This window comes from Myotis myotis, unplaced genomic scaffold (assembly GCF_014108235.1).
Source record: "Myotis myotis isolate mMyoMyo1 unplaced genomic scaffold, mMyoMyo1.p scaffold_m19_p_2, whole genome shotgun sequence".
NCBI lineage: Eukaryota > Metazoa > Chordata > Mammalia > Chiroptera > Vespertilionidae > Myotis > Myotis myotis.
In genome coordinates, this window is record NW_023416324.1 from 24,501,818 (window position 1) to 24,526,847 (window position 25,030).

The 25,030-nt window shown below is 48.0% G+C and overlaps 1 pseudogene; it reads left to right on the forward strand.

Moving 5' to 3' along the window:
* Positions 1-322: 322 nt before the first annotated feature.
* On the forward strand, positions 323-24,759 carry LOC118675084 (annotated as a pseudogene).
* Positions 24,760-25,030: the final 271 nt, after the last annotated feature.

Here is a 25,030-nt window from a genome sequence, read left to right on the forward strand (position 1 = left end):
AAAATATTCACTGCAACATTTTCAACATCGATGTTATCTTTTTTCTCACTTAATAGGTTAATTTTTTTAAAAGATTACATCTTTGTTATTTCCATTTGCTTTGGGGGGAGGGTGTGTCCTGGAGAAGGGTAACAGTATCTTGTCGTTTTTAAGAATTAAGAGTTTTGGAACGGACTGCCGCGCTGGGCTTGCCAGTGGGGCTGGCGTGCGGGCACCGGCGAGCGGACGTGGCGCGGCCTGCGCTCCCTGCCTGGACCTCCCAGGCTCGGAGCTGGCACCAAGTTCAGCCAAAGCTGTGGCTTCAGAAAGCTCTCCTGGGCACATGGGCCGCAGTGTCTTCAGCCCCGCGGAGCCCCAGCCGCTGGCTATTGCCAGCTCGGAGTGCCCACGGGGATGGGTAAAGCCCGCCAGGCCTGTGGCACTTACCAGGGGCCATCATCTCGCTAGGCCCCGAGGTGGCAGCGTGAGGATGCTGCTTTCAGCCGGGCCCGCGCCTGCTGGTGTCGGTGCTGGGGCGGTCAGTGGAAGCGCCTGCGGCTGCTCTGGAAGAGGAGCTGGCCGGGCGACAGGCCCCCGGGCAGCCTGGGCTCCGAGGGCTCTGCAGCGGGTGGAGGGCGGCGCGCACTTGGTGTGCACAGGGCGCGCGCACACCCGCCGCATCTGCCGCTTCAAGTGGCTCTGCTGCTCCAAGGAGGCCGAGGAGCTCATCTTCTTCCGCGGCAGCTCCTCTGTCCTGCTGCGCAGCCTGGCTTCGGCGCTTCCAGCCAGCCCTGCTCGGCCTGGCCCCCGCGGACAGCCACCACCCCCAGGACTTCAACCTCATGGAGCTGCCGGCCGCCGCCCTGGCTTCCTGCCCAAGCCCGTGCGTGTTCCTGCCGGGCGCGGCCCTGGTCGCCAACCGCTTCAACCCCGACAACCTCACGCACTTCCACGGCGATCTGCTGCCCCTCGTCTACACCCTGCGCCAGTTCCCCGGCCTGGCCCGCGGGGCCCGCGCTTCTGCATGGAGGGCTGGGCCCTTCTCCCTGGAGGGCTGGGGCGAGAGCGCGCACTTCGACCTCTGCAAGCTCCTCCGCCCCAAGCAGCCGCTCCCGCGGGCCCAGCTGAAGACCTGGGGCGGCTGCTGTGCTTCTCCCAGGTGTTCGTGGGCCCCTCCAAGATCACCACCTGGTACCAATATGGCCCAAAAGCCAAATTCCTGGTCTCGGGCCATAAGATCCAGCAGTTTGCAGGGTTCATGATGGAAAAGCTAAATGGGAGCCACGCAGGGGCCTGCTAGGCTAGTGGTCTACTCTGGTCTTCAGTTGCACCCAGAACAGACCCATCCTGAACGAGGCAGAGCTGCTGCTGGCCCAGGAGTTCCAGGGGAAGACGGTGAGGGTGTCCCTGGAGGACCACGCCTTTGCAGATGTCCTGGGGCTGGTCAGCAACGCCTCCATGCTGGTCAGCATGCACGGGCCCCGCTGGTCACGGCCCTCTTCCTGCCCCACTGTGGCTGAGCTCTTCCCATATGCCGTCAATCCTGACCACTACACCCCCCATAAAACGCTGGCCACAGTGCCTGGCGTGGACCTCCACTACGTCGCCTGGCGGAACGCGGTGCCAGGGAACATGGTCACGCATCCTGAGCGGCCTTGGGAGGAGGGGGGCATTGCCCACCTAGACCAGGCAGAGCAGGCCCGTATCCTGCAGAGCCGGGAGGTCCGACGGCATCTCTGTTGCCGGAACCGAGTAGCTGTTCCGAATCTACCAGGACACCAAGGTGGACATCCCATCCCTCATTCAAACCATACGGTGCGTGGTGATGGGCCGGCCAGGGCCGCGGAAGCAGAAGTGGACAGTCGGCCTCTACCCAGGCGTCGGTGCAGGGCGCCTCCGAGGCCCGCCTCACTGTCTCCTGTCAGATCCCATGGAACCTCAAGTACCTGAAGGTGCGGGAGGTGAGGTATGCAGTGTGGCTCCAGGAGCAGGGGGAGAACACCTCTGTGCCTTACATCCTGGCCCTGCAGAACCACACCTTCACCGAGAACACCAAGCCCTTCACTACCCACCTGGTGTGGGTGCACGGCATCTTCAACAAGCTCCTCCTGGGACCCTTTGCAGGTGTGCAACACGGAGTGAGTGTGAAGAGGCCAGGCCTCCAAGGGTGGCCCCTCCAGCTCAGTGTCCCTGGGCCCGCTAACCCCCATGGTGGCTTCTGGGAATTGTGTTTATTTATTGAGCAGGCCTGCCCTGGGCCTATGCCCCCATGTCTTCTGACTGCATCTGGGGCATGGGGTTCGCAGCACTCCTCTGTGCCCTGTTGCGGTGGAACACCCCCAGCCCCTTCTGCCTCCTGAGCATCCATACCCCTGGAGAAGGTCCTTAGGGGAGGAGGAAAAGGAAGGTAAGGATCCCAAGGAACCTCTTTGGCTGAATGATCATGCTGTTCCTTACCGAATCTTTCTGGTTGGTACTCAGGTTTCTGCAAATGGCAAGTAATCAATCATGGTGGTTTGGGCAGGTGGTTCATCAGCTTCCATCACCATAAAATTGACCAGTAGCCCAATAAAGGTGTGTTTAATCATTCATTAAATGATTATAAACAAACAAACAAAAAGAATTAAGAGTTTTGGCCAAAAAAAGAAAATGGGGCCCTAGCAGGTTTGGCTCAGTGGATAGAGCATCAGACTATAGACTGAAGGGTCCCGGGTTCAATTCCAGTCAAGGGCACATGCCTGTGTTGCAGGCTTGATCCCCAGTAGGGGGCATGCAGGAGGCAGCCAATCAATGATTCCCTCTCATCACTGATGTTTCTATCTCTTTCTCCCTCTCTCTCTGAAATCAATAAAAATATTTTTTTAAAATGGGGAAAAAAGGAGACTCATGTAATACTTAAAACCAAGCATGTCAAATTCGCTAGGCAAGGCATGCGGCCCACTGGCCACAAGTTTGACATGCTTGCTTTGCCTCCCATGAAGCCTAAATACAGAATATATAGGCCTTCTACTTAAAACTCTTCAATATCTTTTCATTTTCCACAGAACAACATCTAAACTCTCTACCTAGCCTGCAAGGTTCTTCATGAGATGTCCCCAGCTGACCCCAGCTTCATATTCCCACACCCTCCTCGCCCAAAGTCACACCGGCCTTCTTTCAGTTTCTTGAGCAAGCCTTCTTCTCTCAAGAGCTTTGGGCACGCTCTTCTCTCTGCCTCAATGCTTTTTCTCCCAAACACCCTCAACTGCTCAGAAACACACACACACACCATCTCTTAGTCTCCTTCAGATCTCAACCTCCCTAGAATGCCTTCAACATTGGGTCTTAAAATCCATGTGCACCATGAAAGTGGTTGTGTTTCATTCCCTGGCCCCTCCAAAAAATGTTCTTATTAAGTCAATAGTGCATGTTATAATCAATGGTGTGTTTTAGATTTTTTTTAAACTACTGTAATTATTGAATGAGTGAAACACCAGCCCTCTGCTCCTTGCCCTGCAGCCCATTTTTCTCCAATTCTGAGACAGGCCCACTCACTCCCTTGTTCCTGAACTATCTTGTCTGTAACCTCTCCCTGTTCTGACTTCTATTGTAATCACTTGATCCACAGCCACCCTCAGAAAACTCCAAACAGGACAGCCTTCTTTACAAAGTAGTGTGGCCCACCATTCATCATGCAGCACCTGAGACCCCATCCATTCAAAGGTTCTGATACCTTGACCGAGGTGAGAGTCTCTGATCTCTGACAATCTCAGCAGCCAAACATACTGGTGGAGTTTCCTGCAGAAGAACCCAGTTTTGGTTTGTTTGTTGTTGTTGTTTTTTCAGTGTTCTAGACTGAATTATTATAGCCAGAGGGAGCCATTCATCAGCTCTGACACTGCAGGAAGCTTCCTAGGCAAACAGCTTTATTGCTGTGAGAGATTAACCCAGACTGTAGTAATTTGTAACAAAGATAAGAAAATTGCACTGGTCTCTTAGAAATAAATCTGAATTCCAGTGTGGACAAAGGGGACTTCAACTTGAAATCTGCTATTTCAGATATAATCAGATTTATAACAGACCCTGACGAGTATAAAAAGCCAAGTGCAGCTTTTGATGGAGGTGTCATTTCAGGACCCGCCATTATGAAATCAATTTAGCTGGTATTCCTAATGGGCCACCAGCCTGAGCCCCACCTAACTTTTATGAAAGATTGTTTGGCCTATTTGAGAATCATTCTCTCATGCATCTGCCTTCACAAGATGAGATGTCAGGCATGGGGCGGCCAATGGGGGCGGGGACCTGCCTCTAAGCAGCTGTAAGATCTTGATGGACCAGAAGATGATAACAGAGGCCCCTCCCGAAATGCTGTGAGGAACAAATAAGATAAGAATGTGAAAGTGGAATACAGATCTCGGTTATTAATGAGAGTCTGTTAACCTAATAGATACTCAGGGTTGAGCTCTTACAACTGCACTGGGCAAGGATTTAACTTCACCAGCTTGGCCTCGTTTAATCCTCCCAATAATCACACAACGAGGGCACTGAAAGCATCTCCATTTACAAATGAAGAGAGTGAAAGCCAGAGAAGTCATGGAACCTACCCAGGGTCACTCACACAGCTGGTCAGTGGCAGGACATGGATTTGAACACCTGCTCCCGGCCACCCCGCAGTACTTTACACTAGGCCAGTGATGGCGAACCTTTTGAGCTCGGCGTGTCAGCATTTTGAAAAACCCTAACTTCACTCTGGTGCCGTGTCACATATAGAAATTTTTTGATCTTTGCAACCATAGTAAAACAAAGGCATATTTTTGATATTTAGTTTATATATTTAAATGCCATTTAACAAAGAAAAATCAACCAAAAAAATGAGTTCGTGTGTCACCTCTGACACGCATGTCATAGGTTCGCCATCACTGCACGAGGCAGCAGTCTCTGCGTAGCTTCAGATAGAACAGTGAGGTTCTTGTGATGCCAGACCTGCAGAGCTCACAGCCTGACTGTGTGTAACACACACCCACAGACAAGTGCCTTTACTACATTAATAAGTCATGCTCATGACCTGCTGGCACGTTCTAGGAGCTTATATAAATCTGATTTGTCACTTCCATGACGAGAGGGGCAGGTGCACACTATCATTACCCCACTGTATGGAAAAGGAAACAGGCTGAGTGAGGTTAAAGGACTTACCTGAGATCATCCACTGGTAGAGAGTGGAGCCAGTTACTTAACCTGGGCTACATTCTTCCTTTTCTACTATAGGAGGAGAGGCTACAACAGAGAAATGCTGGAGGAACCATGGGAATCTGGGCTTCAAAGGGGACCAAAGCCCATGCACACAGATGAGGCCATGCATATATGGGGCAGTGAGGCCCTGGGTTGGTGGGCGGGCTGGAGGGGGTCAATGGGGAGAAAAGGGGACATATGTAATATTTTCAACAATACAGAGTGATTTAAATTTTAAAAAGGAAATTTTAAAAGGGGGAGGAGGGCAAAAATTTCACCAAAAGTACCTCTTGAGTTGGACGTTGAAATAGGAGCAGGAATTTGTCCAGCAAACAAAGAGGAAACCCAAGCAAAATCTCAGATCGCCCTGTGACCCTGAAGGACCCAGCCCACGCTGTGTGGGGTGCAGTCCCCCTTGTCCAGCTGTGTGGCACAGCAGGAGGACAGTTAGCTGCACTGAGCTGGCTGTTGGGAGGTTCATCTAAAGGACAGAGACTCGACTACCCATCTCTGCACACCGAAGGCCCACCCAGGCCCGGCCCAGAGTGAGCACTCAGTACCCATTGAGTGGGCTTGAACTGAGTCCATGGTAACTTGGACCGAGGGGAGCTCCTGAAGATGAGGTCATCCAAGGCCTCATTGCACAGATAGCAAACTGAGACCCAACAAAGCAAAGAACGACGGGGGGAGGGCTTTAAAATTCCACATGTACATGGGTGCAGAGGGCCCCGGGGTGAAGGGGGCAGGAAGTCAGTAGAGTGGAGTCAAGGAACTAGCCCTCAGTGTGAGATGGGTCTGGGGCCTGAGTTAAGGTAATGACTGAGGACAGGGACTGTTAAGAGGCCACACAGGACAGAAGTTGTCACCAGATGAACCTCAGATTGACTTGAGGTTCTGCTTCCCTCTGGCTATATAAGTTTGGGCAGATTCACCTCTCAGAGCCTGAGTCTCCATATTTGGAAAAGTGAGATAATAGCATGCATTGTGAAGATTAAGGGAAATGATGCAAATAAATCAACACCGTGCCAGGCACATAGTTAGGGCTTAATAAATAGAACTGATTACTAGGGTGCCAGTCACACCTTTTTTGCCAACCCTAATCAGTAGCCTATTGAGCTGAATCCCCTCCCACTCCACCTCCTTTTCCTGCCTGTCAGAGCCTCTCCCAGGAACTCAGAAGTTCTGCAAAATTGGTGAGACTCAGTGGTGACTCAGCCCCACTAAGATGGCCTAAAGTGCTATCTTAAGTGAGAGAGGAAGAAGAGGTGGCTTGATCTGAGTTTGCTTTCACCAACAGGTGTGGGCAGAAGACCTGTCTGGAAAGTGACCCCAGCCTACATCCCAGCCCTCCCTTCATCCATCCACTGAAAAGGTAAGCCCGCTGAGAAGTGGGCTCCTCCTTATGTCCTCAACACCTACAGGGTCTCTGAAAAACAAGAATACAAGTTCCAGGATTTTGCAGTATGGCACGGGGCAGGAGTGGGGGTTCATTTTAGAAAAGTTTCCAAGAATGCATCCAATGCAGAGGTGAGCAAAGCTGCGTGATTTTTGTTGGTGGCAAAAACAGCACTAGAACATTACTGGCAATTAGACCTCGGTTCAGCAACCTCGGTACTTGAGTTCTGGCTAAGAAAGAATTCCGAGCCAAGACTCAAATACAAGCAAACATTTTCTAGTATTTAGAAAGTCAGAGAGGGAGAAGTGAGCTGTAGAAGAAGTGAGCCAGCTGGGGCAAAAGAAGGGCCCTTGGAGCTTAGGAGAAAGTGGGAGGCAAGGAAAACTCACCTGGGGGAAGGGGGCAGGGAGAGGCATTAGGCCTTTTAAGGGTGGGAATTTTAGGGGAGGTCCCAGGGAAGATCTCAATAGAACATTCATCAGCTTTCCAGAGGGGTCCTTTCAGGGTCATGGTCTCTACTGATTGGTTGGCACCAGGCAAACCTTGTAGGCAATTAGACAGACAGACATGAGCAGAGCAAGGACGAATGGTACAGAAGGTCACAAGGGGGTCGGCAGTCTTTGCTGATGTCAGCCATGGCATCACTTGTCTGGTGTTGCTGCTTTTCTGGACCTGGAGCTGAAACACAACTGAGGCCTAGATGTTATCCTTAGGGGTTAATGCTTCAGGGAGTGGTCATGCAAAGGCCTGAATGGGAGTCGAGTGGGGCCACTCTTCAGCCCCTTGTTCCTCCTCTAAGGGGGTCTACCGCACGACTAGTGACAAGTCATGGGAAGAAAGTCAGGGGAGGGTCGGAACCCATGATCAGCGATATGAAAGGTCAGAGGGTCAAAACCACATGACCAGTGATATGCTAAGGGAGGAGAGGGCACCCTGGGGACGAGGTCCTTGTTTTCCCAGTTTTGCCTGTTACTCGGCACCCAGGGCTTTCCACCCTGTGACCTTCTGTACCTGGCCATTCGTCCTTGCTCTGCTCATGTCTGTCTAACTGCCTACGAGTTTTGCTAGCAACTTCCCACATGCAGTCAGTTTTCCCCAAACCCAGTCCTCCTTGATGGGCCCTCTCTTTGTACGTTGCCTGGGGAAAAAGTAAATATTTTTCAATGAAATTCAGCAATCAATTAAACACCGACTTTAACATCAGCGTTGAGCCAACAGCAGCTGCACATTCGAACAAGACGTATTTCAAGCAATTAAACTTTAGCTACTTTTAAAACAAATCCTTTTAAATGCTAATGACCATTGTTTTCGCACTTGATAAGTAAAATTTTGTGTCAAGCAAGGTTAGATGATTGCAATGATTTAATTGTGCTTCTCAAAGAAAGGAAAATGTTACCGAAAAAAAGCTAAGATGGACCTCTTACCACATTCCTGCCACAAAAATGTCCTGTAACAATAGAGCCATGATTTGCTGAAATTAAAATGCTATTATGGTGAAATTAGGGCTTCAATATTTTTAGCAGCTTTAATAGGCCTTGCATTTTAAGGGACATCTGATAATAGATAATTACATTTCATCTTAAAGAAACCAAGTTGTTTTCTTAAGGAAAATACTTTTCTTTCTTCCAGAGAGGTTAAAGCCAGCCATCATTAGAAGCAGCACCCAGCTCCAGGTTCCCGCCTCAGCTTGGGAAATAGAGATTAGCATATAAATAGCCTTCGGTGCCTGCTTGATTCCAGCTATTTTGCGTTTCAATGTGGCATCAGAATGCACTTAGCAAGAAATGTTCGAGAGGAGAAAGAGGTCTGTAATATGTCGCTTTTATAGAGAGGGGAACTCTAAGTATAAAAGATCATCCACTCCTCTGCGGGCTTTGCGTTTTTTTTTTTGTATCCTTTCAATGCCCCAATTATAGACTCCAAGGAGCCAACAGACCCCCTAGATCAGAACCCTCGTTTACGCTACAGCTCTTTCTTCAGACCAGGAAAATAAGTCACAATGGTGCACAGGAAATAAGATAAATATGTGGGCTTTTTCCCAGATTGGGCAGGAGCCCGGGGGGGATGCAGCCGTGCCCTTTCTCCTCGCCCCCACGCCACCCATCAGCAGCAGGGACATTGGACAGCTCCTCCAGGACCCATTTGCTGGAGCCGCCTGGGCGACTCCTGCCTTTCTGCCTGGAGGCCAGCTTCCCTCCTGGGAAATCGCAGGCACTGGGCACGGAGCCCAGGGTTCTTGCTGCCCTCCCCTTCCCAGCCCTGCTCCCACCCCTACACACACATGCGCGCGCGCGCACACACACACACACACACACACACGCACGCACGCACGCACACACGCACGTGTGCGCATGCATTCTGCCTGACTCTGGGTTAGGCTCAGTCTTGGGCTATAGCAAGAAGATTCTTAAAGCCCACACTTCTGTCCTTTGGCACCGGGCAGTGGGCAATGCTGAGAAGCATGGCGCTGAGCAGCTGTTTTAGGGGACACAGCTTTTCCTGGAGGCGACTCTGGCAGAGGAGCTCTGGCCAAGTAGGTGGTGACTTCTCGTCTAGCTCCTGGTGGCTGGGGCCAACCCAGTCCCCTGGGCTCCCCTGTAACTCATTATGGGCTGATCACACCAGCTCTAAGCCCAGGTTCCTTCATCTGTAAAAAGGAGAATTACAAACCTGGGTCTGTCTATTTGGGGGGCTAGCATAGGGAAGAAATGAGGAAATGGATGTGGAAGAACTTTGTAAGCTCCCTCCCACGTCAGCATTATGTGATTAGGGTGTTGGCAAGGTTTTGTCCTGGGTTGCCCATCCTTTAGCAGCTCATCCAGGCTGCCAGGGCCCTGCCCAACCTCCCGCCTGCAGTGAGAGGGCTAAGGAATAATGTTTATAGGAGGTAACAGCCCTCAGATGGACCACATGCACCCATCTGGTTTAGAGGCGGCTGCATGAAGATGAGGGCTGGGGCTAACAGGGCAGGCACACCTGGCAGCAGGCTGCTGCTGCCTCACCCTGGTTACACTGGGCGTGTCATCTCCCCGAGTCTTTAGTCAAACCAGATGCCAAGACCTTCAGAAACTGTGAAGCATGGGGCCGTTGTGTCCTTGTCCTTTCGGCCTCCTCACACAGAAGGAGTAAGTTGGTGCCCTTGGTCCCCACAGCAGCAGGGCTGAGCTAGAGTCCTGGCAGGCTGTCCCCCACATCTCACCATGCCCCAATCCCAGCAGCCCTCACCGTGGGAAAGTGTCCCGGTGGGCTCCGGGCACTCCCCGGTCCCTACAGATTGGCCCAGGCTCTGCAGGGTCCCTGTCAGGCTGCACCTGGGAAGGTCACCACCACTTCCATGAGGACCCTGGTACGCTGAGAATTCTCACCTGGCTACAATGATGGCCACTCACCTGGGCTCCTCGGGGGAAAGGTGCTGACGTGCAAAATCTGTATTAGTTTCCCCTGCTGTGCCACAGCTTCAAACGGGCAGTGCTGGCCCAAGAATAACGCTGATCCTGGACTTCACGCATGAAGCCCAGGTTTTCATGCCAAAACGCTATGTTGGAACATAGGAAACCTGGAGGGGTTACTTGGGTGACTTGATGATGTGCTGGACGGTGGGACGGAGGGCACAGTAGGCTCAGGCCAGAGTTTTAGGACTGGTCTTCTTTCTGTTATGTTGCTCAAAGTTCCATTCCTTTCTAGATTTCTGTATTCCTGGGTGTCCCCTGACCTGAGCTCTTTTCATTCTAGCCAAGATGCTCAACATCATTTGTCTTGCCAACTCAGGCAACTACAATATCGGCTTTCTTTTGCAGAATCTTTTATTATTCCCATTTTATACACTAGGAAATCGAGGCTCAGAGAAGTTGAATGACTGACACGTGGTCACACAGCTATACTAAGAGAAGAACCAAGATTCAACCTTAGGCTTTGACTCAACTTCAGGGCCCATCTTCTTAGTTATCACACATTGCAGCATTTTCCTAAGTGACTGCCTAGTTACTATTTACAATCAACATGATTGTGGGACAGTCTGTGACTCTGATACCTCAAATTATTTTCCAAAACTTGATACAAAGAACACTAATTCTACTAAATGTTAATGGCTTTCCTTGAAAAAAAAAAAAAAAAAGGGTTTCATGATCAAATGAGTTTGACATTGAGTCAAACAAGTAAACAGTTTCTTTTCATATATTTTTATTGGTTTCAGAGGGGGGGGGAGGGAGAGAGAGATAGAAACATCAATAATGAGAGAGAATCATTGATCCGCTGCCTCCTGCATACCCCCTGCTGGGGATGGGGCCCGCAAGCCAGCCATCTGCCCTGACTGGGAATCAACCGTGACCTCCTGATTCATAGGTTGACGCTCAACCACTCAGGACACCGGTCAGGCTAAACAGTTTCTTTTTAACTGCAGAACTTTGCAGAGCCTTCAAGATGTGAACAAATCTACATTTTAAATATACAGAAAGAGATAGAATCTACAATTTTCCCCAAAGCTATTTGTCCATAGACAGCCCCCTTCTTTCTTTTGCTTTTTCTTGAGCAACTTGTATTCCTCTAGCAGAGTAGGATTCTACAAGTTTTCTACTCAAGTGCGAGTGTTATCCCCAAACCAGCAAGATCAGGCATCTCCTGGGAGCTAGTTAGAAACGCAAACCCTCAGACCCCACCTCACCTGCTGAATCAGAGTCTGCATTTTACCAAGATGCCCAGGTTGTCCATGAGCACACTGAAGTTTGAGAAGCAGTGGGAACATGGCTGACTCATCATGGCCAGTGTCCATGCACGAGCCATCAAGCCATAAAATCCAGTGGTGAAAGAGGATCCAGCTTCATTACCATGTGGACCATACAACCCGATTAGGAAATTAAGTTGGGATGCGGTAACATCACACAGACATAATCCAAGAGAGTTCCCACAATGGAAAAGTTTCTCCTTATTCCTAATGAGATGTAAAAACAGATGGAGATGGAGAGATGATCAATACTCTTTACTTAAGGCGTTCCTAGAATGGGGACATGGAAAGCATTGCATACCTCTTCCTAAAATGTGCAAATCTATGGTTTTAAAATTTCGTCTTTACTGAGGTATAATTGATATATAAAATTGTAAGATATTTAAACTGTTCATTTATTCACATCTTTGACACGTGCATTGTGAAAGGATTTCCCTCCCCATCTAGTTTATTAACACATCCATCGCCTCACATATTATTCTTTTTTGTTGTTGTTTTTTGTGTGTTTTTCTAAGTTCTACTCTCTTAGAAAACACCGTTATCACCTGTAGTCACCATGTTTTACATTAGATCTTCCCATCTTATTCATCTTATAGTTGAAAGTTTGTCGCCTTTTACCAACCTCTTCCTGTTTTCCCCACACCTGGCCCCTGGTAACCACTTTCTACTCTATTTCTATGAAGTTGACTTTCTTTTGGGATTCCACATATAAATGATACCACACAGCATTTGCCTTCCTCTGTCTGACTTTTTTCACTTAGCATAATGCCTTCGAATTTCATCCATGTTGCGGCAAATGGCAGGATTTACTTCTATCTCATGCCTGAGTAATATTCCATTTTATATGTAACCACCCATCTTCTCTATCCATCCATCTGTTGATGGACATTTAGGTTGTTTCCAGACCATGGTTATTGTAAATAATACTGGAATGAGCATGGGAGTGCAGCTATCACTTTGATCTTCTGTTTTCATTTCTTTTGGATATATACCCGGAAGTGGGATTGCTGGATCATATGGTAATTCTATTTTTAATTTGCTGAGGCATCTCCATACTGTTTTCCATAGTGGCCACACCAATTTACACTCCCAACAACAGTGCATAAGGGTTCCCTTTCTCCACATCCTTGTCAACACTTGTTATCTCTTGTGTTTTTGATGATAGACATTCTAACAGGTGTGAAGGGATATTTCATGGTGATTTGAATTTGTATTTCCCTGATAATTATGACATTGAGCACATTTTTGTATACTGTTGACTATTTATTTGTATGGTTTCATTGGAAAGACATCTGTTCAGGACTTCTGCCCATTATAAATCATACTTTTTGCTATTGAGTTATGTTGGTTCTTTATATATTTGGTATATTAACTCCTTATGCAAATATTTTCTCTCATTTGGTAGATTGTCTTTTCATTTTCTTGATGGTTTCCTTTGCTGTGCAGAAGCTTTTTAGTTTGATGTAGTCTTACTTGTTTATTTTGCTTTTGCTGTGGAGGTCTTTTAATTATTAGGAAGAGTATACCTCATTTCCTTTGATCCCCTCTTAATCACAGAAGTGTCAAGGTTATGGGCATCCCTAGGATAATCACCTGGTATACGCTTGGGAAATGACCCATTGGTCCCTACCTTGGCATCTCAGAAGACAGCCTCAAGGGTACAAAAGCTTGTCTCAAGATTTTTAAAATCACAGCTGAAATGACTCACTCATGCAAGATAAGACCTGTGCCTAAAGAAAACTGCCTTTGCTTTTGGCTACAATTATTTCAACTCTTGTGGTCACACTCTCTCAAGTTGACCTGACATTTCAAACTACAGCTTAATGTGTCTTTGCTCAACACTAGACATGGAAACAAATTAGTTTTTACCTAATGACTTCAATGTTTGGGGGAGACAAATATTTTTCAAAGTGTATGTGCCGAGAGGTTCAGTAACTGGCAGGAAGACACAGAGGTATACGTGATGGCGTCTGGATTACATCCCAAGTCTCTCTGACTTCCAAGTCAGGACTCTTTCCATTACACAGGCAGCTCTAGGACACACACACACAGTCTTTGTCATACTCTTCAAATTTGGCTCCCATGGCATTTACTCTTCCCTAAACCCCTCCTTTTATAATACAAAATACCCCTGTCTCCCTCCCAACCTCCCCACCTTCCTTCTGTCTTTGGGTTTAGAATTTTTCATTCGCCTTTATTCAAGTACTTTTTTCAGGTGCTGCCCAATATACCAGCTGGCCAAGATTTTTTTCTCATTTTAAATTGTCATGCAAATCATGTTCCAGTACTCCCCACAGCTAGAATGACTGCCTCCCTTGTCACTGGGCAAAAGGCCTTGTCAAAGACTGAGCTCCACGGCCCCTTCTGGAAACTAGGCAACTAGTAACCTGTCAATCAGCTTGAATACATCTCAGAGCCAAGATATCCAAAATGGCACTCCTAATGTCTCCCCTAGTCTTCCCACCTGCAGTATGGCACCACCATAAATTTGGTTGGGCAAATGTCTATTCTTCTCTATTCATCATCCCTCATATTTTATTTATCAGCAAGTCTTTTCCACTAAACTTTTAAAACATTTGCTAAATCCATCACTTCCTGTCTTCAGCACTGTCATCACCAAGTCTACACCGTTGTCCTCTCTTATCTGAACCCACTGCAAGAGTCTCCTATTTAGTCTTCTCACATTTACTAGTGCTCTCTCCAGTGCACTTTCCACAAGGCGGCCAGGGCGAGCAGCCATCAGAAACAGCCACTCCTCTGTTTTCAACCCTTCCCTACCAAAATGCAGGCTCCCTGAGATCTGGGACACAGTTTTCACACTCACCTCTCTACCCCTAGTGCTACAACAGTGTCCAGAACAGAAGTAGTAACCAGAAAATATTGCTTGGATGAATGAATGAAATAATAACCTTAATTGCAAACAACAAAAATCTTCTGTTATTTATATAAAAGTGGCCCAAATTTTTGTTTTTCTTTTAACGCTAGCCTTGTGGTTGGTTTTCTGTAGTTTCTGTGGAGATGTCAACATATCTAGACTACAAGCAATGTATCTCTCCCCCTCCCTGCAGCCAACAGAGCCAACGTAAAAGGAATTTGCAACTTACATGCACAGATGCATCTCACTTCAGTTACGTTGCTTGAGAATAGATGGGAGATTATGCTGATTGAACTGGACATTTTCCACTTTTATTATTTTAATTATAAACATAAACTATTGGGGGTAAAATCAAATGGAACTCTGCCTATCAATTTCACAATTAGCATCTCATTTCAAGAGACCAATCAACTTAAATGAGGGCCAGTGACCTTAATCTTTCCCCAAGTACAGGACTTTATTCTTCTTATTAGTTGAAAATCTCCAAACTATGAAATATTTGGGTTAACCCCATGTTTGCATCAATGATGCTATTACCACATTTAAATAAGTCAAGGGATTTTTGTGACCTTTGTATTGCGGTTTGTATGGACACAAGCAGAAGACGAATGCTGTGCAAATCAAGTAGAAGAAATAACAAGGTCACTTAAATAGGACTTGTTTTAGCATTTATTTTTCCAAGACTGTGAAAGGAAGTGTGATTTTTAGGAGATTTATTTTGCCACCGAGGAGCTAAAATTAACCCAACAAGACAGTAAATCCCAGAAGTCAAGGCAGCTAATTTTAATCATAAAGGTCTGTTAAAAATCCAATTTTTATAAAAAGCATTTTCTTTATAATATAGGAGGGGGAATTTTTGTTTGTTTGTTTTTAAAAAGGAAAGCAACAGAAAGGGGCAAATTTGACTTGGCAAACAATGGATGCACAGAACATCAATACCCCTGCAGGGATTAGAACAAGACCGTATATTCTGCAGAGTTAACCCCTCCTCCAAAAAAAGTAAGGCTCCACCTATGTAAACAGGGGAGATGTATAAACAAGTAACAAGCAACCATTGACCCGGAAGACTAGTTACTAATGGGTTTGTTAATAGCTCTCTGGAAATTTCACTTTAGAATAGACCTGAGGTGCACAAGATGCCAGAACTACCCAAGAAACATTTCAAGGTCAGCCAAGAAGCTGCCAATCTTATCCCTCTGACTCCATTGACTGATGTGCCTTGAGTAGGTCCATTCAAGTCTTTGCTTAGGTGACATCACCTTGCCTGCATTGATGACTGTCTGTCCGGGATCTGTTTGGCTAGAATTCTTAACCTGCAAGAAATAGAAATCAACATAAGCTAAGCCTAGGCAACAGAAAAAATCATTAAAAGGATGCAGGAGTATTTCCCAGAACTCAAACAGCACCAGACCTTGAGAGAAACCTTCCTCTGTGTCTCATTTCTGTTCTTCTCAGCACATCTGCTTCTCAGCTCACAGGGCAGAAGGAAATGGCCATCCCTTGCTCCATAGTTCCAACTTGGTCGATTCTAAAGACGGTTCCAGTCTGTACTAGAATCTTGGAGTCTCAAATTCTGAGAAGAAAGAATCTGAATCTCTAAATTTGGGTTAAGTGTCCATTCTGATACATTCAACCGTAGTGCAGACATGGCTATCGGGGGTGTAGCCAAGGATGAGGGAGGCAATTCAGGAAGATCACTGGGAGCTAGATAGAATCTGGGATTATACTGTCACAACCCCACAGGCAGTTGCAGCAGCCTGACACACGGAGCCAAAGCCAAGCCAAACCATTACTATTGTATTGCACCTCAGACCATTTCCTTAGGGTGAGAGGCTGGCACCCCGTAGGGGTTGTAGCTACACAACATTCTGGGAGAAGAACCCTGACTATACCTCTGAGAGCACCCTGCATTCTTCTTCTTCATACTGCTTATCACAATTTATAATCCTACATTTATGTGTAAACTTGTTTAATGATCATCTCTCTCCACCACTCAGCCTGAAGCGCTATGAGGTCAACCCTATTGGCTTTACTCGCCTTCATATTCCTGGCATCATGCCTGGCACATAGTGGATACTCACTAAAGAGTTGTTGAATGAAGGGATGGATGGATGGATGGATGGATGGATGGATGAATGAACGAACAAATGAACGAACAAATGAATGAATGAAAGTTTTTCCAGATGATTTGGTACATGAGTTGAGTCTTGGAGTCCAAAAAGTCTTTTAGAACAAGTAGGGAGAGGAATGACAGGTACAAAGACACAGAGGCATATATACAAATACCATAGAGACAGGTGGGGCAAGAGGTCGAGCTACAAAGGGGAGGTGGAGGTCCACTCATGGATGACCCTGGGTAGAGATTGGAGAATTTGGAATGAGAGAGTACTTGTCTAGATTTTAGACAAATCCATCTGATGGGAATGTGGGGGCTGGATTAGAGGCAGGAAGGTGAGTTAGGAAATTTACATAGTCATCCAAAAGAGAAAAGAGATGGCAGTGGAAATGAAGAGAAAAATATTTTAAGAGCTAATAAGGAAGTGGAATCAGCAGAAATTCAGGGAATATAATTTTCTCCATTTTATTACACAGTTATTCATGCACATCTTATCTTCCTTGCAAGACTGTGAGCTTTTGACTCTTCTTCACTCCTGGCCTACCAGGGCTTGCACAGTACCTGACCAACACACAGTAGGTTTGTCGAAAAATAAATTAACGAATGATTAAATGATGACCACTAACCAAGAGTGGCAGCAGCATGCTGGGGCGGAGGGCCAAGAAGTGTCCTTTGAGCATTTCATAGAACCTCACTGCTTGTATGTTTGTCTTGCCTCCAAAAATGCTTAGAGTTCCTTACCTTCTTTATATCCACCTCAACCCCACCCTCTGCTCAGGGAAACATCCCTGTTTAACGGACTGAACTGGGCTAGAACGGACCTCTGAGTCTTTCGAAGCTACCTGACATACACGCCTGAAGGGGAAGAGGGTGGCTGGTAGAACTTGTCCTCTGTGAAAGCTGAGGGTAGGTACAGTGGGGCGGAGGCTCTGCCCAGGGCTTCTGGGAGGATAACTTAACCTAACTGGACTGCCCTCTCAGCTAAGCACTAGGAGAAGGAGGACAAAACCTCTTCAGCAGACAAAAAAAAAAAAAAGCTGCAACAGCTGAGCAAAGACCAGAGTTCAAAAGCCTTAAAGAGCTGAGACTAAGCCTGAACAAATTCCAGAAGCTTCTGACCTTAGGAAATGATGCAAGTGAATGAAGAGTGTTCCCAGCTCTGTTCTCAGTAAATATATCACTTATGAATGAATGAACTAATAAATGAATATTTCCTACCTATTCATGGCAAGTTTTGGTTTTTTTTAAAAGTTAAGACTAAAAATATATAATTTTTAATGAATGAAGATATTATATATTATATAGAAATGTATTATGTTCTTGATCTATACTACTTACAAGCTGGAAAACAGTTTATTTCAAGCATTGGTTTTATTTCAATAACAAGTCATATATGGAAACCCTACAGTACCTAGATCATGCCATACAGCCTGATGTTCTCTGCACTCAGGACAAGCCTGGCCTTCAACCTTCACGGCAAACTACACTTTCCCCTGCACATTCATCGGTGGCAGCTACCCCACTGGGGGCAGAAAGCCCAGGGGGAAATAAATAGCCCATAGCTATTCAAGCCCTATGCTTGCCCTTAAAATTGCCACTGTCCTACCAGTCAGCATTTCTCCATGATTACTTTGATGCAACTTCTCTATACACACAAACCAGTTTGACTGACTAGAGCAGGGGTGGGCAAACTTTTTGACTCGAGGGCCACAGTGGGTTCTTAAACTGGACCGGAGGCCGGAACAAAAGCATGGATGGAGTGTTTGTGTGAACTAATATAAATTCAAAGTAAACATCATTACATAAAAGGGTGCGGTCTTTTTTTTTTTAGTTTTATTCATTTCAAACAGGCCGGATCCGGCCCGCGGGCCGTAGTTTGCCCACGGCTGGACTAGAGTATCATGAAGAGAAAGAAGGGAAAAAAAGTTTGCATTTTGTTTTAAAAAAACAACAACAACACACTGTACTGCACTATAAATATTGTGGCAGGTTTTCTTTTATCTTTTTGCCTAGGCAGGTTTAATTGGTAACATAAATATTTCCTCATGGTACTAAAAATCTCTGCCCAAACATCACTTTCAGCAGTTACATAATATTCCTCCATGTCGCCAAGCCATGGCTTACTTAATCTTTAGCCTAACTTTTCATTTTGGGCAATCAGGCCTAGCTCCATATTGTTAAATTATAAGCAATGCTGGGAGGAACTCTGGGACCAGCCAGAGGAAGAGACACAGCTGTGCACTTTTCCTAAAAGAAGACCTGGCCTTTGTGCCCTGGATAGATTCTGAGGCAGGACCAAGACTGTGACTTCTGAGTCCCTTCCAGCTTGAAGAACCACTCACACCCAAATTCCACATGATTGACTGCCTCGGGGCCTCAGGGGCGGGCGGAGGGGAGGAACCACTGGGCCACATCCCACAGAAAGAAACCCCGCACAGGTGCACAGTTCACAGAGCTCTCTCCAGGTCAGGGTTCTTCACCGAAAATCAGGCCAATGGGAGGTGACTGACGGAGCAAAGGAAGAGCGTCAGGTAGCTCACAGCACCAATGGGGAGACGTGGCTCAAAAGCAGGTAGAAACCCAGAAGCCAAGAGGAACTTGGGTAGAACAACACATTGCTGCCCCTCCTGGAGCCACCACCTCCACCTGTGGGCCCCACGGAGGAAGCCGCAGGTCTATGGACTCCCCTACCTCTGGGCATCGCTCAGTCCAGAATCACTGCACCGAGAAAGAGCATCAGTTGGCTGAGCGTGGAGCTCAGGCCCATGCACATGGGTACCTGACCCCTTCCCTCCCTGTATGGGAGGCAGCGCGTTCCCTCCCACCCAGCTCCCAAGTAGGAAAAGTATTTGGATGCTGGACACACATCTGCTGTCCACCCTGTGACCTTATTACTTCCTATGACTTCCACAAGAGCCCTGAGAAGATAGCAGCGCAGGGCCTATACCCCATCTCACCGAAGAAAAGGCTGCGGCTCAGAGAGAGCAGTTGACTTGCCCAACTGATGTGAGAGGTGAGATGAGCTCCTTCTGCTACTCAGGGTGACTTGTTCCTGGTCTGATGCTGTGAAATATTGACAAGGAATGTCTCTCGCTTGAGCAATGACGTATCGGAAGAAGATCCGCTATCACACTCATTAGATACTGTACTTCACAAACCTACTGATCTGCACGTCATTTGTCTTATTTTGTTGTTGCTGCTGTTAATACTTTTCGCTCCTGGAGAAAATACTGGGCACACTGAGCTCATCTGTCCTGCCATTCAGTGTGTTAAATTAATACCTCGATGCGAGGACTAAAACTTAGAGGTGAAAAGTCAGGTCCTTGCAGCCAAGACCAAGTATCATTTATCTTAGCCTTGCATTTTAGAAAGACTTTAAAAGTGTGACGTTGAAGTTCATTGGAAACAAAGGTGTTTATTGCCTTGAACTGTCTTAGTCCATTCAGGCTGCCATAACGAAATTCCACAGACTGGGCGGCATATAAACAACAGAAATGTCTTCCTTACTGTTCTGGAGGCTAGAAGTCCGAGACCAAGGCCCCAGCAAGGTCGTGTTCTGGTGAGGGCTCTCTCCCTGGTCCACAGCCAGCACCACTTTGTATGTCCTCACATGTGGGAAGGGAGAGGGGGCTCTCTCAGACCTTTTCATAAAACAGACCTCATCATGAGGGGCCTAATCACCGTCTAGTCACCTCCCAAAGGCCCCACCTCCTAACACCATCGCATGGGGTAGGATTTTGACATAGGAATTTGGAGCTGGCGGGGACACCAACAGTCAGATCATAGCCAAGGATACAAACCTCAGAGAAAAAAGTTGGGACTCCGGCAATGTTAGAGCTGTGCCCATCTCCAGGGCAACTTGCTCTTTCTACGTGGCCCTTTTCTGGACTTCGAAAGCAGGCTGGGAGGGGTCCAGAGTGGGGGGCCCAGGGGAAGGGACATTTGGGATCCGTAGGCCTTGATATTGGGAGCCACATGAGGCCATGTGGAGGAAAAAGCAAGGCGAGATGGGTGCTCATGGGAGACTTAGGGAGCCGCAGGAGATGAGGCGTTTCTGACGTGGATTAAACACGTTGCTATTCATCTTCTCTATGACCAGCATTGTGTGTGAAGAACATCCTTGCCTAATTCTTAACCCCAAATCCAGCCGTCAACCCCAAAAGTTTAGTGAAATTAATAATTAAGAAATGGAGTGTGAATCCCAGATGTCTGGGGCCCACATTTTTAAATAACAAAACAATTGTATCCAATTGTGTATCCTTAGTTATGTTTGCATATACATAGAAAAAGTCTAGAGTGTCACCCACAGGGCTGTCATCTCTAGGAGTGGTAGGATTATGTATTTTTGTACGGTTTGAATTTTTTTCCCAGTTGAGCATGTGTTTCTTTTGGCATCAGGAAAACCTAACTAACAATAGACATAAATGTCATCTTGCAATGGTGGCTTTCCAACCTGTCAAACGGGCACATTAAAATGTCTCTTACACAATATGGCCACATCAACAGGGTGACACCCAAAGCCCTGCTTGGGGCCACAGAAGGAGTTGAGTAACATTCTGTCTCTCCACCCCGCCACCCCCCGCCCCTCACATCGAGCTGTGGGCACTAGGATCCCAGGAAGAAGCCCTTTGACATTTTGTTGTTGTTGTTGTTGGAAGTTTTAATATCCCAATGAATCCGTGGATAAAGAAGAGACTGCTTCCCGGGCTGTCATTAGGAAGAAAGCCCATTCTCTGTGTCCATTTCACCATTTTCCAGGGACTCAATAGAGAAATGTGTATCATGTATAAATAATAGAATGCTGAGGTTGGGGGAAGAATCGTGGAGTTCCTAATGACCTGACTAGAAGATGAATGAGGGAAGAAATCAGGTGAATGTGAAGTGATCTAATTCTGGGTGGTTATTAGAATTATGAACAACTGCCCCGGGGTTTTAAGTTGAGTCATATTGCTACAAAGTTACTGTTTGGAGATGCACAACAGGAGGGGAGAAGATTCTCCTGATCAGGCATCTCCGCCCAAATGTCAAGAATGTTGTCCAGTTTAAAAACTGACTTAATAACATCAGTATCTCCTGCCTGCGCCGGGCAGAGACCCTCATGGTGCAGAATGTCAGCACGCAATTTCTCTCTCACCAGCCAAGGCATCACATATGTGAGGGGTCACCAAATCATACAGTGGGGGGAGGTAGGGGGGTTGAGGGGGTTCCAGTCAAATGAGATGATGGGTCACAGCCTAAAGGTGTGTCAAACCCCAGTCTCTGTCCCAGACCCCAGTGAAAGAGTGCAGAGGAATTGCCAGGGACTGCCCCCGCCTCCCCTGTCAGAGACAAAGGCCTGATCCCCTGCCAGCACGGGACCCACCTCCAGAGCCCAATAAGAGGCAAAGAACTGAGATGCTGAGGCCACTGAGAGAATCCCAGAGCCAGCAAGGACAGAACCAGTTCCCAGAGATGAAGGTGTGATGCTCAGAAACCTCCATTTTCTTTATTCTGACCTTTGCTTCTCTTTTTCTTTTGATTCAAACTGGCCTCATCCAGCCTAAAGAGCACCCTGACTCACCTGCCTCCCCTCCCGGGCACATCTGCTCCCTTAATCATTAAGCCCGCGGGACAATGAAGTCCTGGTCAGTATTAAACTCGGGAACAAAGCCTCAGGTCTACTGACCACAGAGAAAGGTAACACCCAGCCTCAGTTGTGTCTCAGCTTCGGACCCAGGAAAGTGGCCCAGACAGAACCACACCGTGGCTGACAGCAGGACCAGATGCAATGATCAACTACCGTAGCAGCAACCAATCAGTAGAGACAACCACCCTAACCAGCACCCTGGCTCACTTAGTCACCATGATTCATGATTTCCCCCTAGACACCCATCTCGGGGAGTCATGGGCAGCCAGGTCTTTGAGCGCAGGCTCCCTGTGACTCTGGGCATGGGCCACTTCCTCAGGAAACCTTTACTTTCTCTGCTGCCAACTCCCGTTCTAGTTTGACTGGGGGCTTGGATGCGTGCAGGCAAATGAACCCCTTTAGTCCCAGAACAAAGGAGCAAATGTGTGGGGCCTCCTGTCCCCGACACTGGGGAGACAATTGTAACTAAAGCCCTCTGTCTCTGCTCCTGCACCTCCTAGCCTGCAGGGGAAACTAAGTTGACACAAATTACTACAAATAAAGATATGTGATAACAGCTCCGAGGAAAAGATGTTCTGAGAAGTCACAGCCAGGGAACCCTGATCGGATTGGGGGTAAGTCATCCTCAGGGAAGTGGCATTAGGTGGAACCTACAGGATGGGGAGGAATCCAGGGCTGCAGATCTAAGAACGGCATATGTCAAGGCCTTGGGCTGGGAAAGCCCTTCAATCAGGGAGGGATCAGAGAGGAAAGCAGCATGACTAGGGAGCTATGAGCAAGGCCAAGGGCAGCACAGATGGGGCTGCTGGGGCCAGGGAGGCCCCACAGAGAGCACTGGTCAAGAGCCTGTGCTTTGGAGCCGGCAGACTTGGGTTCCAATTCTGGCTCCACCAGCTGCTACCAGCTGTGTGATCTTGAGTACGTGACCACCCCTCTGAGCCTGTCTCTTCCAACACACACACACACAAAGGGGACAATAATCCCTGTGTCTCAAGGTCAATGTCAAGATCAAGTATAACACACACAAAGTGCTTTCTCTTTACAATAATGGTCCATAGTAAATAGATGAAAAGCCAGTGTTGATGCTGCAGCCATCGATGGTTTGGAAGTAGCCAAACTGTGCCTTCTCCCTAGTGCCATTTGCCCTGGTGTAACTTTTCCATGCTTGCTCTGACCTCTGACAACCAGACCTATGGCCACTTCCCACAGCCCATCTGGGAGTCCTGGGGGTCCGGCTGCAGGAGTACAGCATCTAGGCTGCCACTTCTGTGAAAATGTGCCCTTTCTGAGCAAGTAGGCCAACACAAACAAATTGGCCCAGAAAATCAAGGCCCCCACAAGCGCAGGGCCTTGATCTTGAAGGAAGGCAACATTTCCAGCCTTGTACCTCTTAATCAACACAATTATGCAGAGGCCTTTGCCGACAGTCCCCCTGCTAGTCTCTGCCGGAGCCCCAGATATTGCTCAATTGGTAACAACCTAATTAGTGTTGGAAGGAGAGCCCGGAGCGGGCAGTCACAGCACTCCTTCCAAAGAGCCATTGGGGCAAGTGGGGGGCTCTCCTGAGCCCAGCTCCAGGTGAGGGGAAGCAGGCCAGCCTCGCACATCAGCACGGCCTAATGTAAACAATGTACTCTTCCTGCCTTAATGAGCCCATTTTCCCAGCTGGCAGGGGCCACGCACTGGCAGGGAGGCCTTTGATGTGATTCACTGGGAGCTAGATGCCAGCACGGCCGCATTCTGTAGCCGGCCCAGCCCTTTCATCTCGGCTAAGAGAGACACCCCCTCACATCACGGGCCCACCTGGAAGACAGGTCTCTTATAACAGCGACTCTCGAATCAGCTGTCGAAGGAAACCAGATGGTTTTGCTTTTACTCATCTTGATCGAATTAGCCCGAAGCTGTGTGGCTTCCTGGAGGCTGCGAGGGGTGGGAGCGGATGGGGCAGGATGGGGCAGGTGTGGGGAGGCGGGAATGTCACAATGGAATAGATTATGTAAATGTATGCATTTGTAGAAACCGCGAATGTTCTTAAGGAAATCATCTGACTAAATTAGGAAAAATTGGTTTTGATCAATGATAAGAGTTAGACTAAACGCCCCAAAATAATCTGCGCCGCTTTCCCCACTCTGCCGAGAGCGCAGTTCCTTCCGCTTGCGCGGCAGGAGCGCAGCTGAGGACCAGGGGGTGGGAGGAGCTGGAGGTGGGAGCAGGCGGAGACATGGGTCACCAGAGGACGGAGCTGGAGGTGCCATGGGACGGCCTGGGACGTTCTCCCACCTCGCCCGCTCTTAGAGGAACCACGCCTTCCGTTCCTGCTTCCCCCTTTCTCTCCCTGGGACTGGGGGTCGGTGGGACTGGGCTGCTGGAGGGCAGATCCCTGGGACAATTCCGAGCTGTCCTCCCATGCCTCTCCTTTGGCCTCTTGCCCAGTGTCCTCCTTCCTCTCTCCTCCTGGCTCCTCCTTCCTTCTCAGCTTTTGCAATCTCTTCATCATTTTTCGCCTCCACTCCATCCTGCATGTCTAGGATCATGAGGTGGTCAGGTAGCAGCCCTGCTCCCTTGCTCTCAAAACACACTTGGAACATGTCCTAAACTCCAGTGGTAAAGGCAAGTTTCCCCTGGGTTGCCTCCTCCTTGGAGGACAGAATGTGGCCAGCAGCACCTGTGACCTTGAGGTGGGTGCGCCGGCCGCCAGTGCCCCCAGATTGGCCGGTGATCTCTGTGTGTCGGTCACCAGCAGGTCCCTGTGGATCCCCTCGCGGAGGCACTTGCGGGAGTTGACCGGCAGATGGAAGGAGATGGCGAGAACCGAACTGGGGCCGAGCAGGAGGAGTAAAAGCAGCAACGCTAACGCTAACGGGCAAGGGGCACGCTGGGCTTGAGGCCAGACAAATGAGACATGGTGCCGGAGACTGTGAACACCCGATTTTGTCTCAAACCCAGACCTTTACAGGCAAGGCTTACGTTTCACGGAGAAACCTCTGTCCTACAGAACCCCACTTTCTCCCTGCCACAGCCCTAAAAAGTAAGCAGGGTATCGCACACCACGCATGAAGACTGCAAACGCCAAACGGCATACTTTTTTAAAACCTTGTTTTACAGAAGAA